This window comes from Doryrhamphus excisus, linkage group LG8 (genome assembly GCF_037039965.1).
Source record: "Doryrhamphus excisus strain RoL-2023G ecotype Guam linkage group LG8, RoL_Dexc_Guam_v1.1, whole genome shotgun sequence".
Classification (NCBI taxonomy): Eukaryota; Metazoa; Chordata; class Actinopteri; order Syngnathiformes; family Syngnathidae; genus Doryrhamphus; species Doryrhamphus excisus.
This window is the reverse complement of record NC_136364.1, coordinates 17,863,525-17,874,493: the sequence shown is the minus strand read 5'-3', so window position 1 is coordinate 17,874,493 and position 10,969 is coordinate 17,863,525.

Sequence of the window (10,969 nt, the reverse complement as noted above, 5' to 3'; positions counted from 1 at the left end):
TGTTATTTAAATGAATGATGCTAACTACCCCCTGAAAGTCATTTTTAATTGATTAAAAAGAGTGTATTCGACAATTAAATCAATTTATAGGGCAATTGCCCGTCACTCAGTAAGCATACGAGCAATTGCTGGCTGGGTACAAAAAGGTATGGAAATGGTTTCTAGTAAACTGCCAGTTCTTCTCACATGTCATTAAGCAAGGCACTAAGCATACTCAGTCTGCACCTCATTCTGTCACTAATTTTGCTGGTCAATAATTATGCTATTGACTATCGACCAATATTAATTTTCAACCTTTTTAAAAATATATATATACCTCATTAAGATTACCATTCAAAGATAATTGTGCCATGTCACATGTCATGTCTAACTGTTTGACGTATACCATATAAGCTACGAAAAAGAACTACACATATACCGCGATGAAAACAGACAATACATTACCAACGTATAATGCAGAATATTAGCCAACTACTATGTGAGCTCCGACCATGTGCTTTCTAGACATTTTTTTTACGAAAACTGTACAGCAAGGCACTCTGGGAAACAATAAATAAATACAAACAATAAAACTTACACACGTGCAGGTATGTAGTGTATTGTTACACTATCGTAGGGGATCATATTCGAGCTGTGTAAAATAATGGATACAACAGACTGCATAATTGGGGTGAGTTTAGATGATAACCATCCTTTCACATCATAACATGCTTAAATACAACACTGCGCATCATCGTATCTTATTTATTACAAGGTCGAACACAGAGCGTGACACTGTGAACGTGCATTATTTTTGCGCTGTTTCGACATTACATTTCAAAAATGTAAGACTAATGTAATGATTCTGTAATGATGCTCCATCATGAGAGGGGGTTTACAGTAATTACTATGATTTTGAAGCCGTTTCTGATCATGCCAAGCGGTATAAACATGAAGGTCAACTAAGACAATAGCCCATAATGGGAAACATACAATCTTAGAAGCGGATATCTTCCCTCTGCCTAATGGACCTGTGCTTCAAAAGGATTTTTTGTGCAGCAACGAACAGAAACACATACAATGAAGAGTTCAAATACTTTTAAACTGTCTATTGCTCAACTTACTGAGCATGTAAAGGAAGCATGAAGACAGTAGACGATTACCACACCAATGTCCCTCACTTTGGTTGAACACTAGTTCATGCAAAAGTTGTTTTTTATTTTTTTAAATACCCTCAACCAACCCAAAATAATTGAATAATATAAGTTACCATATCAATGCCTACATTTGTGGTCACATAAAACCAGACTACTTTGGATAGTTTGTCCCTGCAGCCCAAGGCTTGATGTAATTCATTGATATTTTATTAGGAATTATTGCTTCTCTCTTTATCTCTCTCCAGCATCCCCTCTTTACAATATGCCTGCCGCTTTCCCTACTTTGTCTGTCTCCCTTGTTTTTCCACTCCGTCCCAAATTGCCAGGTTTACTGGACGAGATTTAATCCTGGAGCTGTCAGGCTGGCGGCTGATACCAATCAATCTCCAGAAAGCTGGGAAGCAGGAGTGAAAAGAGGCTGGCTTTTGCTGAGGGTCCCCTAAAATGTTTACCCACAGAATCCTGGTCTACAACCACAAGGATGCTAAAACACACTTTAATCTATATGATGCGGAAGGTATTTATGACAACAAATTAAAGTAAAGTCAAATTTCCCAATCATAACAACTGTCCAAATGAGCACATTTATGAAGGGGAACACATGCATAAATTGCTGAAACTTTTTTATGTCAAAATTAGAGGTTCAGGATTGCATGCTGCGTCAGATTGCGTCATCAGTTCTGATTCTGGGATGCTATCCACCCAGCAAGCCGAACTAGGATGGTCTGCTGGTAAACAGGAAATGAACCGTAAGTGCCGTGCTGTGCAGTTGGGAATAAATCCTGAGCTAAGTGGAAACTTACTCCTAAAGTCAATATACAAGCTGATGGGAAACATTGCAACAGACTTACCAACAAAGTGGCACTCATTCCTGCTCACAATACCTGTCGGTGTACTGAATATTGGTGGGATTATCCAAAAAAATCTAAAAAAAACAAAGTGTTGAATTGAAATAGGCTCGTTATGCATTGCATCGTGATGCATTGTGCTTTCTCTGGATGCATATGCACCCATTCACAATGTCCATCCCAGAAGGGCTATAAAAAAGTCTCCATTGCAAACTAGCTATCGATTGGTCATTAGTTACCAAAACTAATGTGTAACTCAGGATGCCGGTTTAATCTTTAATGTATTTATCAAGCATAGATTATCTGTTCATTAATGTGATTGAGGGTTTGGAAAAAACCCAGAGGAAAAGCTTTTCTATCCTTAGTCACGTTCGCTTTCTTCACGGTATGTTGACATATAAATACACTTTTGGTTAGCGCTATGATTGGGCAATTGTAACAAGTAATGTAATCAAGGAGGGGTTACTGTATTGCTGCATTAATCTGAGAGATTCCAATCTCTTCTTGCTCTTATATTGTATCAGCAAACAGAGCGATGTAGAGAGAACACCAAGGGCATTTGTTCTTATTAAAATGATTCCAGAGCAGCAATTAACCAGACCGGTGACACTAAAACCATCCCCAACTAATCAAATGGCCACTATTCCAGGCCAGTAAAATAATCTTTATTCATGGCTACACAAGAGGGAGTTATTAAGTAAGCCAGGAAATAATTACTGAGGGTTCTAGGTAATTATGGCCAGGATTTGGTCACAACTTTCAGAATCATTAAAGACCCAATCAGTGTCGTTTTCAACCATTTACAGTCAAGGTAGACGCACATATAATTAAAGAACCCACTTTACGGTCTAGATTAAAGGTACGCCGACAGATTAGGGACAATAACATTACAAACACGGTAACTGCCCACTGAAACATTACAATAAATCAAAGTAAGCAATCTATCAGGTATTGTCTGATTAGTTTACTTACTGTAGGAGAATGCAACTTGTTTTTAGCCCATTTAAGCAAATGCTGCAGTATTTCAAAAACCAAACAAATTATACTCACAAGAGATGTGATTTTATTTCTTCAAAGTACCTAATTTATGGAAAGCAGTGATGAGATGTTCTGACTGGCAGACTGGCACTAAGATTTGGGTGGTGGAGCCTTGCTGGTGTGAGCTTTTTATCTAAGTTTATCATTCAGTCACATAATATACTTCCCAAGGGGCCGATCCATTGGTTTAATTGGCATTTAAGGGGTTGTGTTCACATACTCTATGTTTACAGTTCTGGTTAATATATTACATATTTACGTAGATATTGAATTATATCAAAGGGCTGCACGATTGTCGAGTGGTTAGCACGCAGACCTCACAGCTAAGAGACCAGGGTTCAATTCCACCCTCGGCCATCTCTGTGTGTTTGCATGTTCTCCCTGTGCATGCATCCCCACATTCCAAAAACATGCTAGGCTAATTGGCGACTCCAAATAGGTATGAATGTGAGTGTGAATGGTTGTTTGTCTATATGTGCCCTGTGATTGGCTGGCCACCAGTCCAGGGTGTACCACGCCTCTTGCCCGGGGATAGTACCACCCCCCGGCGACCCTCGTGAGGATAAGCGGTAGAAAAAGAATGAATGAATGAATTATATCAATACCATTACCTGGGAGCCCGAGAATTCCAGGGGTCGCACAAACGTCTCATAAAAACTGATGATTGTTTGTTTTCTTCAATTTCATTCATACTATCCTTTAATTCACATGTTGAAAACTACATCAAAATGTATAATCTTTCATAAGTGTTTCAACCGCCGCCCCCCCTTTCTCATGCAATGGACTCTTCCATGTTAGTGCTGATGTCCAGAAGACGTAAGCAAGCAAATACGTTACCCCAGTAGAGCAGAGAAGAGGCGAATGGCAGGGCACATATAGACAACCAAACTTGTTAGAAATTAATACAAATATAGATTTAGACAAATCATTTTGGGGGGGTATGTACACATGGATTTGTGACTACCAACTTAAACTGACAGATAACTGTAACAGATTTCAAAAGCAGGAAACAAAGTAGCCTAAATGACATATGTAGCTGAATTCGGGCGAGAGGCGGTTGATATTAATGTACCCTAAAAAATAGAAAGGTGTTGACAAAACAGCCAATGACACAAGTTAACTATTAGTGGTTCCCTCATCAGCCACACAGCTTCTGGCAGACTCACAAAAAAGCCATCAGGAAGCGCTCTTTCTTTTAAAACAAAAACAGAGAGGAGAAGAATGAACTATGAACATTCATCAATGACAACCTCCAGTGGACAGTGCAAATGCTTATTTGGAAAAAAAAGCACAACAGGGACACTTGAGTCCTTCTGCTGCTGCTAAATAGATACATAATAAACATGATGGTATGCAAACAGAGGGTCATAAACATAGCTCACAAAATCATCTCTCTTCTTTTTCATACTGGAAACAATCTACAGATTAAACTACCTTATCAGAGCTGGCTGTATTATCAAGGACCACACTCCCTTGTGAATGGGTATTGTTTCCATTTTATCCCATAATGGTAATGGTAATGGTTTTATTTCATTTGAACATGCATCAGATTACAATTGAATGCATCCCATAATCAGTTCACAGTTCCACATGTCCAAAAGGAGTAGGAAGAAGCAAAGCTTATTAAATCCTACCCCTCCATCTGGTACTTTTACAATCAGTAACTGTTACATTTGTTCACTTCCTGCTTTCCATAATAGTTTTTTTTTTAATTTTGAATTTTGTTATTTTTTGTACTTTACCAAAATCCGAGGTGATATGACCATCCAATGACATAATGGGTACCATAGTAAGTGTCAATATAGTGATATATATAGCACATCATGACTGGTTCAAGACTCTTCATCCTTGTATTTAGCAAACATCAACTGCTTGTATTGTTTCTTGAATTGGCTCATTGTTGTGCATTGTTTGAGTTCCTTACTTAATCCATTCCATAGTTTGATTCCACATACTGAAATGCTATGGCTTTTTAACGTAGTCCTAGCATATAAGTGTTTCAAATGTAGTTCTTCCCTGAGATCATATTTCTCCTCTCTTGTAGAGAAGTATTGGATGACATTTTAGATAGTTGGTTATTTTTACCCTTATGCATTATTTTAGCTGTTTGAAGATTAACTATATCAGCAAGTTTAAGTATTTGTGATTTTAGAAATAAGAAGTTAGTATGTTCTCTGTAGGCGGCATTATGAATTATCCTTACTGACTTTTTTTGCAGTACATTTAGTGAGTGAAGATTGCTTTTATAGTTATTACCCCATATTTCCACACAATAAGTAAGATATGGTACAACCAGAGAGCAATAAAGAGTGTGGAGTGATTTTTGATTGAGAACAAATTCAATACAAAATTCAATACTGAAATATTTCTGGCCACCTTATATTGTATATTTGTAATATGAGGTTTCCAGCTCATATTTTCATCTATTGTAATCCCCAGAAATTTATTTCGTTCACCCTTTCAATGTCCACACCGTCTATTTGTATTTGCTGGTGCATATCCTTTCTGCTGTTTCCAAACAGCATGATTTTAGTTTTACTTAGGTTCAAGGACAATCTAATGGTGTCATATCGGTACTTTTGGCCCGGTTACTACAGTTTACATCAGAGTTTTGGTACCCTGCAAAGTACTCTACAAACTCACAGTCCATTTTTTTGTATGTTACCAAGATGGTACCTAAACACTCTCTTAGCTGCATTGTCAGAAATTGATGTAATGTTTCAAATTGACCCAAAACACCCCCCTCTGCCTACCCCGCCTCCCTCTCTGTATTCAATATCCCCTTCTCTCAGTTCCTTTCTCTTTTTTGTGGAGGTGAGCAATTTTAAACCCTGCAAAGTGATTCAATTTTGCAGGGGCAGTTATTAAATTTGTTTGCAAATCTCCATCCATGCCCCCACTCACAACTCCTCCCTCATTTTCAAAGTCTTCTTCTCTAGCCTGTCTCCGCTCCTTGCTTTTTAGTCTTCTGCCACAGACTTGAACATTATCAAAATTCAAACTGGCAAACAGAGGAACAGAAAGAGAGGAGTCTAAGCCCCCACAAAAAGAAAGAGGGGGGAATAATAGATTATTTCTTTGAAAATAGCACACTGCAATATTCTAACACATAGGGGCTTCTTCAATAATGTGTTTTATTACAGTGTTTTTTTTTTTCTTTTTCTGAGCCCTTCATCTTTCACTGAGGTGGCAAAAAGTGAGAGACAGACAGTGGATGGTAGACAGAGAGCAGGGGGTGGAGATGACTTGTGGAAGCCTGGCCTGATAACACTAATGAAGGTGACTGGTTGAAGCCAGCGCATCGCTTATATCTAATAAGTTCACTGCAAAATGAATATTTATACTCCTGATAGAGTGAAAAGGAGGGTAGTGCAGGTTCACAGCAAGCACATTAACACTTTGTCACATATTGTGCATAAATAAGTGATTTGAAGTATAGCTATGCAATGGTTGGTAGCATGTTGGCATCACAATCAGGAGATTGCGGGTTTGTGTCTCTGTTGGAATATCTCTACTCCCCACATTCAAAAAAAATATATATATACAGGAAGTGAACAAATGTACCAGACGGAGGGGTAGGATTTAATAAGCTTTGCTTCTTCCTGCTCCTTTTGGACATGTGGAAGTGAGAATTGATTTATGTGATGTATTCCATTGTAATCTGATGCATGTTCAAATCAAATTAAACCATCACCATTACAATATTAACATACACATTAACGAAAACACAGTGAAAGTTTTCAACAGCTGAAAGTTTGAAATAGTATCATAACGTTTGCCAACCTATTGGATGGCGTGTGAGCTTGGAAGGGTTGGTTTCACAAAGCAGACTGAAAACTGCACAGTATGAACCTCACTCAGCCAAGTTCAGTTTTATGCTGTGTTACGCCCCCCCACAAACGTCAGCCTGCCCGAGTCTTCAAATGATCCAGCTGACAGATGGACAAACAGACAAGCCAAAGCTTGGCAGAGATAGTCTCACGATTGTTCCTACTCCGTCATACCACCGAACATTCCCAAATTTAGCACCCCTGGTGGTGTCAAGAGACATGCCACAGATATTTATTGGCAATGTGCTGTGGGGTGTGCTCCAAATTATCTTTATTTTTGTCACATCAAATAATATATTTTTATTATAATATATATATTTTTAGTAATAGTCCTCAAAATGTACCTTGAAATGACCTTTAAAATTATATTGTACATTACACCAAATATGGATCTTATTAGTTAACAGTATGTAACTCACCAATGCATTGCTCAATATTTCTAATATTGTACTTCTTATTTGAGGTGCAAAAGGCTAATTTGTGACGTGTAACGTGTCAAGCCTGTGATCAATAGTACATACTGAATTATTTTTAAATTAATTTTGGGACAAAACTTTTGTTTGTCCCACCATGCATCTGTCTGTCCATTCACATATATATATATATATATATATATATATATATATATATATATGTGTGTATGTATGTGTGTTAAATAATGCTAATAATAAAAATAATATGCATTAACTTTTACCCTACTCCGGTTTCCTCCCACATTCCAAAAACATGCTAGGTTAATTGGCGACTCCAAATTGTCCATAGGTATGAATGTGAGTGTGAATGGTTGTTTGTCTATATGTGCCCTGTGATTGGCTGGCGACCAGTCCAGGGCAGGGGTGCTCATTAAGTCGATCGCGATCTACCGGTCGATCGCGGAGGTGGTACTGGTCGATAACTGGTTGATCGCGGCGTGACATTAAAAAAATATAATCCTAGCATCAATGCCGTCACTTGATTGACATACAGGGCAGCCATTCAGATGACAACTGAATGTTGCCCTTCGGGTGACCAATCAAATCAAACAACGTCTCTAAGTGCAGCAGAACTTACGATGTCAGCCTATCATCCATCCCCGTTACTTGATTGACATACAGGACAACCAATCAGATGACAACTGAATTTTGACCTTTAGGTCACCGCTCATGCGTAAACAACGATGCAAAGTGCTAAGCTAGTCGGTGAATAGCGTCAGATTTTAAGCCCTCGCTAAAGTTTATGGTCACTAAAATGAGTGAAGTAGCTGGACCAAGTAAAAAGGCAAAAACATATCACTTCCATACGGAATGGGAGATGGACTTTTTTTTTCACAATGTCTTTTTCGAAGTGCGTTTGCCTGGCTAACCTGGCTAACCTGGCTAACCTGGCTATCAGCAGCTACTGTCCGGACTATGCATCCCTGGCTGATTCAATTCAGTGCAAGTCATCAAAGTAAACTCAGGTAATTACAAAAAATGTTAATAAGTAATTATGTGTGTTTTACAATATTGGCTCATTTGGTTATGTAAGGTACATCAACATACATTGTACGTACAAATAATCCTCAATACATTTGAAAATAGATAGATGTTTTGCATTTTTGTAGTGGGTAGATCATTTTGACTCGGTCATTTTAAAAGTAGCTCGCATGCTGAAAAAGTGTGAGCACCCCTGGTCCAGGGTGTACCCCGCCTCTCGCCCGAAGACAGCTGGGATAGGCTCCAGCACCCCCCTCGTGAGGAAAAAGCGGTAGAAAATGGATGAATGAATGAATGAACTTTTACCCTGACTGAGAATTTTATACAGTACGCCATCAGACGCTTACAAACACAATCACTTGAATTATGTATATGTGATGGTGATTTTTACAACCATAATAAATAATGATCATACATATAACCAGCAAAATGGTGATATATAATAAGAAAACATCAACTGCTTGTGTCGTTTCTTGAATTCGCTCATTCTTGTGCATTGTTTAAGTTCAATCAATCAATCAATCGATCAATCCGTTCCATAATTTGATTCCACATATTGAAAAGTTTCAAATTTAGTTTTCCACTGAGATCATATGTCTCCTCTCTTGTAGAGAAGTATTGTATGATGTTTTTTATGTTCAGAAATACAGAATATTTCTGTATTCAGTGTGTTAAATTAAATGAATTGTAAATAACTACTTCCTCATTAAAATCCAGCTCAACTTCCTCAAAAACAAACTAGAATTTTAACAGGGTTACCAGTTGATTTTGACATTCTGTCTTGCATGCTGCACTTTATAAATCTAGTTTAAAGCAGTCCTTTAAAAGTTAAAAACAAGCAAGCAGGCGATGAGAAGAAAAGAGGGCCTAGTTGAGATGTGGATGTTAGAATGAAAGCAGACAATGTGCAACGAGGGTAAAGTCAGAGAAGAAAGAAGTCGGCATAGCTGGAAAAGGGATGAGGAGTTGTTAGGTAGTGCAACGAGGCATGGCTCCGAGGCCCGGAATTGGTAGTAAACATTTACTCAGCCACAGATGAAAGACTGGGGGATTTTTCAACTGTTGATTTTCTATCCTTTTTTTGAAATGCACTGACGTGCCCTCTGCCTTCTGTATCTGCCAAATTGAATCGATAAGTAATTAACACTTTGACTCTATACTGGCAAGATTTCTTTCCTCTTTTCTCTGCTGCTACAAGTTGTTGTAAACAGCGATGGAAGCCAACAGAACTGTTTTGCACAACAACTCAAAAACACACCAAGAGTGACAGAAAGAGCGTGAGACAAAAATTGGCCGGGCACCGATCCACAAGCGTACGCATTACTTCTGCGCTCTCAGCTTTACTCATGGGGGTTGCGAGCACGGTCAGCTGGCTATCAATCTCTAATTTCCTGGAAAAGGCGCTACATTTCATCTGAGTACGGACGGAGACACTCCCATTCCTCCAGTTTTCCCTGTGACACACACACAAACCGAATCTTTTTTTTCCAGAGTGACATTTGCCACCTGTTGGTGTTAATGTGTCTTTCGAAGGACAAAGGAACGCCATTGCATGAATAAAGGAAGTTCTGCAAGCACGAGAGCAACTCAGGTACAGAAGTAAAGACTAGAAAGAGGTAACAGAAAAGGGCAGAAACAGACAGAATGAGATAGACGACAAAATAATAAAACACAGAAGCGAACCAGCAAGCCTGGGGCTTAGTCAAGGATTGATGCATACATGTGAGGATTCAGTGCAAAGCTCCATCATCAATCCTATTGGCTAATCAGATGTATTGCTGAATTATTGATAAATGAAACTCATCAATAATTACATGGTGCCTCTTGGTCCACCGACCAATCGTGAGGGAGGGAATGGACATTTATGCAGCTCATAAGCATTACACAAGTTTATGAACTCTAGAGAACAAATTAACAGGGACAATGAGGAAATATTGAAAACTTATTACATGTTTACGCCAAACCATGACGCACACAAATGCACACGCACTGACACAAAGAAGCCCAGACAGACACAAATACATATTCATGATTTGTCTATAATTCATGCTGTGCCTTTATGCACTTCTCATTCATACACAAGGTTACAGAGATTTCTCTTGCTCCAGAAATTATTATGCTTAATTGATGTATGTCATTATTTTTTAAATTGTTGGGTACCATTATAATTGTGAATGCTAAATAACATTTATATAAGTTGTGTTTCAGAGAGACATTGATTTAACACAATAGAGATGTGTTTGTGTAAAAAATATTATATTCATAATATTCATTTTCTACCGCTTTTTCCTCATGAGTGTCATGGGGTTGCTGGAGCCTATCCCAGCTGTCTTCGGGCGAGTTGCGGGGTACACCCTGGACTGGTGGCCAACCAATCACAGGACACATAAAGACAAACAACCATTCACACTCACATTCATACTTATGGACAATTTGGAGTCGCCAATTAACCTAGCATGTTTTTGGAATGTGGGAGGAAACCGGAGTACCCGGAAAAAAACCCACGCATGCACGGGGAGAACATGCAAACTTCACACAGAGATGGCCGAGGGTGGAATTGAACCCTGGTCTATTATATTATTTAATAAAAAAAACAATATCTGATTGACACAGCTAGGTAATGATACAAGGCATGTGAATGGAGTATAGCAGACAAACAAACA